Raw genomic sequence first — 5,288 nt, forward strand, 5'->3', positions numbered from 1 at the left:
GGTGGTGGAGGATAGAGCTGTTTCTCCCCTGTATTAGCCTCAGGCAGAGTGTGTTCAACAGTAGTCTTCCTGGGTTTCGCCACTTCCTCCTTTTGCTTAGATTCTTCATCTCTAACTTCAGCTTCGACTTCTTTTGCCTTTTCAGCATCAGCTACTTTTCCAGACCTTAAGGTAATAGCCTTGACTTGCTCTTTAGCTTCCTTCCTACCTGGTACTTCCGTGTCACTGGGAAGAGTGCCAGGTTGACGATTGAGCACTGCATTGGCTAATTGACCTATTTGATTTTCCAAGGTCTTGATAGAAACCGCCTGACTCTTGCACAACAGCTTAAGTTCCTCAAAATCAGCACTAGTAGGTGCAGCTGCACTTCTCTGTTGAGGATATGATTGCCTTGTAGCATACTGTTGTGGTTGCTGGAATCCAGGTGGGTTAAACTGTTTACTTACTCCTTGCTGATATGTTGGCTGAATAACATTCTGATTATTCCCCCAGCTGAAATTTGGATAATTTCTGTTATTAGGATGATAGGTCGCTGGCACAGGCTACTGTTGTCGCTGATAATTATTCACATACTGAACAGATTCGTTGACAAGAGAACACTGATCCGTAGCATGAGAACCTGCACAAAGCTCACAAACCATAGCTATTTGATTAACTCCATACGTAGCCAAAGAATCAACCTTCATTGATAGCGCTTGGAGCTGGGCTGCACTAGCGGTGGCTGCATCAACTTCCAGAATACCTGCTACCTTGCCTGACGTCATCCTCTGAGTTGGGTTTTGATGCTCATTTGCAGCCATCGTCTCGATAAGATTATACGCCTCAGTATAGCTTTTAGCCCATAAGGCGCCTCCAGCTGCTGCATCGAGCATGGGCCGAGATTGGGCCCCCAAACCATTATAAAAACCAGTGATTACCATCCAATCCGGCATTCCATGATGTGGACATTTTCTCAACATTTCCTTGTAGCGTTCCCAAGCCTCGCACATAGATTCTGTAGGTTGTTGCGCAAACTGAGTAAGAGCACTCCTCATAGCAGCAGTCTTTGCCATTGGATAAAACTTCACCAGAAACTTTTGCGCAAGATCTTGCCACGTAGTGATGGACCCAGCTGGTTCAGAATGTAACCAGTCTTTAGCCTTATCCCTCAGTGAGAATGGGAAAAGCCTCAACTTGATAGCCTCATCAGTCACGCCATTATACTTAAAAGTGCTGCAGATCTCGACAAAATTCCTTATGTGCATGTTGGGGTCTTCAGTTGCCGCTCCTCCAAAAGAAACAGAATTCTGCACCATCTGAATAGTGCCCGGCTTGATTTCAAAGGTGTTAGCTTGAATAGCCGGATGAAGGATGCTTGACTGAATGTCATCAATTTCAGGCCGAGAAAAATCCATAAGAGCTGGATCAGCTTGAACAATACGATCTCCCATGTTTACTGGTTCTTTCTGCTCAGTTCCTGAATCCGAATCCTCAAATTCTAACTTCTCCGCAGTATCAAGAACTTCGTCTTTCTCCTCAGCTGTATCTAAGGTCCTCTTGCGAGCACGAGAACGCGTTTGCATAAACGCTTGCTAAAGTACCTGAAACACAACCGAAAAGAGTAATTAACTACTACGTCCTAATCACTGAGTCCTAATGACCAATGATGGTAAGTACATAAACTAAACAAATACGCCGAGTCCCCGGCAGCGGCGCCAAAAACTTGTTAGGGCAAAATCATGCACTAATATTCACGCAAGTATACGCGTTCGCAAGTAATATAGAATACTTTCTAGTTCGTTCCCTCAGAGACTCAGACTAAGTTATTGTCTAATTAAACTCACTCACCAATGTATGATTACTTCTCAATGTTAAGATAACACTTAAAATTGTTGATTAAATATTAACCATAATTAACTACTTAATTAACCACTTAACTAACACTTCAATTTATCAATAATAAAACACTCATGAGATCACAACTTCATTATTACTTCCTTCTATAGCCATTGTTATTACCTTTAGCATGTGACAGTGATGACATTAATTGAATAACACGAAACTGATAAAAGCCAACTTTCATTGTACTAATACCATTCTACCAAGCATCCACAATTAAGATAGAAGTTGAATAAGCATCAATTATGTTGAGTTCCTATATGTCTACAGAAATTGACAACATAACGATTTAAGCACAAGTTATTCCTTTTGATTACATAGGGCAAATAAAACTGTTAGAGTTACCCACTAATCATGCACAACGTACATGAACCTATGCTAGCATGGCAAGTTCTAAATCTCAAGATCCACCGTCGCTTCACAAGAGATTAACACCCTATCTTATATGTTCGCGACGCACATAAGACAAATACGCACAACCAATACTAGATATCATGCAATCATCACACACTAAAGTATTAAACAATTAACTAAAGAATTCCATAATAAATCCGTTGCAACCCCATGATCACGATTAACCCATAATAGAACTTATCGCCATCATGGGTTCATATGAAATCATGATAAACAACACAAGAAAATAATAACTAAACTAATTATATTAAAACAGAGTACGTCACAAGAGTAAATAAGTCAAAGCAAGAAAACTAGCATCCAACATTACAACGAAACAAGAATCACAAGAAAATATGCTTCCTCTTCGCTGCAGTGTGCTAAATCGGTCTTCTTCCTTATCTCCTTCGCTTCTTGCGCCAAACACAATCTAAAACATAATCTCCTTCCTTCTCTATGAAAACGTCTCAAATCTACTTATATAATAGTCCCATAAAACTCAGATTACATAGAAGTTGGAAGCCAAACAAAAGTAGAAGTCTAAAATAATTCAGCTTTTTCCCCGACCCTGCGCGGCCGCTCAGCATTTCTGCGCGGGCGCGCAAGGCTGCTGCGCGGCCGCTCAGCATTGCTGCGCGGGCGCGCAGGACCCTACTGGAAAAATTCCAGGTTTGCTCCGTTTCTTCGCCGTAATCTGCCCGTTCTTTTCCTCTCGCAATGGTGAACACATGCCAAGGCTTATTCTTGATGATTCCTCCTCCGAAATGCAACTAATACCCTGAAATGCATAAACACTAGAAAAACGCATCAAATACACAAAATACTTGATTTCAAGACACCAATTTAAGCCATTTTAAGACGTTCTAAGTGGTATAAAATGCCACTTATCATTAATCGATCGAAGAACTAGCTCTTCTTTAGTACAACCACATGTATAGAAGCAAAATATCATATTTGTAATATACTGCAGATGGAGGAAGCGGATGATAATTGTAAATATTTGGGGCTGCCAAACATGATGCAGAGAAGTAAGGTAACAACTTTGGGATTCTTGAAAGATAAAGTGAAGAAGAGAACTTTAAGCTGGGATGGGAAGATTATTATGCATGGAGGAAAAGAAATCCTAGTGAAGTCAATAATACAAGCATTCCTAACATATGCAATGAGTGTATTTTTACTCCCCCCAGAAATCATTAAGGATCTGGAAATAAGTATTTCATGATCTGGTGGAACTCGAAAAAGAATGACAATAACAGTATATATTAGATGAACCGGGAACAGTTAACTCGTCATAAAGCAAGTGGAGGAATGTGATTCAGAGATTTCTGAGATTTTAACCTGGCAATGCTCGGAAAGGGAGATTTCTTACTAATCCCAATAACATGGTTAGTAGGTTTTACAAGGCTCGATATTTTTCGAACTGTACTTTCATGGATGCAACTATTGGAAATAATCCTAGTTTTGTGTGGCATAGCATATGGAAAGGAAAACAAGTAATTTCTGCAGGAATGGGATGGAAGACTGACTCTGGTAATTCAGTTAATATAGTCGGACATCCTAGGTTGTTGGATGACATCAACCCTTTCTTAACCTCTAATGTTCAAGGTTTAGAAAATCACAAGGTCAATGCTATTATGGCCATGAACTACATAGGGTGAGATGAGGAAATATTGCGAGATATGTTCAATACTCGGGATCAGCAATGCATCAGGGGGATTAATTTGAGTGACAACTCAAATGAAGACATTGTCTATTGGGGTAAGGAATTATCAGGGCAGTATACATTACACAGTGCTTATAGACTTCTGCAAGTTCAAAAGCACATTTGGAGACATGATGATAAGAATAGTATATGGAGGAAAACCTGAAGGATAAAAGCGCCACCAAAGGTTTTGAATTTCATTTGGAGATCTTTGTCAAATTGTTTACCTATGATGAAAATACTGTTACAGAAGAATGTATATGTGGATCTTTTATGTCAGGTTTACAGATTGGGAGTAGAAACTATTAAATACATTCTTTGTTATTATCCTCTGGCAGTTCAGTGTTGGCAAAGCATTCTACCTCAAGTGCCTACTAATAATTATAACAACTTGTTTCAATGGTGGAAAAAGGTGATAGAGGTCCGCGACAATGAAAAAAGAGCATAGGTAGCAACAATTTGTTGGTCGATTTGGAAGGAAAGAAATAAACTAATTTGGAATAAGAAATATACTCGATTAAATGCAGTAATTGCAAAAGTCAAGCGGTATCTTCTACAATGGAGTATAGCCCAAAAGCTTAAGCCACGATCTCATTATCCTTACTTTGTTGAGGGAGATGGGAAGGAACTTTGGTAGCACCACAAACAGATTATATTATATGAAGATCTTAGTGGACACATCGACTTTTACAGAGTATAATGCCTCAAGTATGGGCCTGGTTGCTCGAGATAGTACATGACAGCTCGTTGAAGCTAGAGCGAAGTGTAATATGGGTATGATTTTAGCTAATATGACGGAAACTATGGTTTTAAATGAGGCGTTGAGTTGGATCAAAGGTGCAAGATGGAGTAAGGTGGTATTGGAATCGGATTGTCTGACTGTTATTCAAGCAATTCATAGTAAAGCTCTAATGCAATCTCCGCTTGGGCATGTTATTCAGAGTTGTCGTAACATGTTAGAAGGTTTAAACACAATATCTCTGTTTTTTGTTAAACGGTCTGCTAATATGGTGACAAATGAGTTAGCTTGAGGATCAAAGGAGGTGTTGAGTTGGATCAAAGGTGCAAGATGGAGTAAGGTGGTATTGGAATCAGATTGTTTGACCGTTATTCAAGCAAATTGTAGTAAAGCTTTGATGCAATCTCCATTTAGGCATGTTATTCAAAGTTTTCGTAACATATTAAAAGGTATAAACACATTGTCTCTGTTTTTTGTTAAACGGTATGCTAATATGGCGACACATGAGTTAACTCGAGGACGTCTAGGGTCAAAGATATATTGTTAATGAATTTATCGTTATAATAAAATTCCATT

General features: G+C 39.3%; 1 non-coding gene across 1 annotated transcript; it reads left to right on the top strand.

The window, feature by feature from the left end:
- The first annotated feature begins 930 nt into the window (after window positions 1-930).
- LOC141662713 (small nucleolar RNA R71) lies at window positions 931-1,037 on the top strand. Its single transcript, XR_012550812.1, has one exon. It is a non-coding gene; the product is annotated as a small nucleolar RNA R71 (small nucleolar RNA).
- The last annotated feature ends 4,251 nt before the right edge of the window (window positions 1,038-5,288 follow it).

Source organism: Apium graveolens, chromosome 5, assembly GCF_009905375.1.
Source record: "Apium graveolens cultivar Ventura chromosome 5, ASM990537v1, whole genome shotgun sequence".
Lineage (NCBI taxonomy): Eukaryota > Viridiplantae > Streptophyta > Magnoliopsida > Apiales > Apiaceae > Apium > Apium graveolens.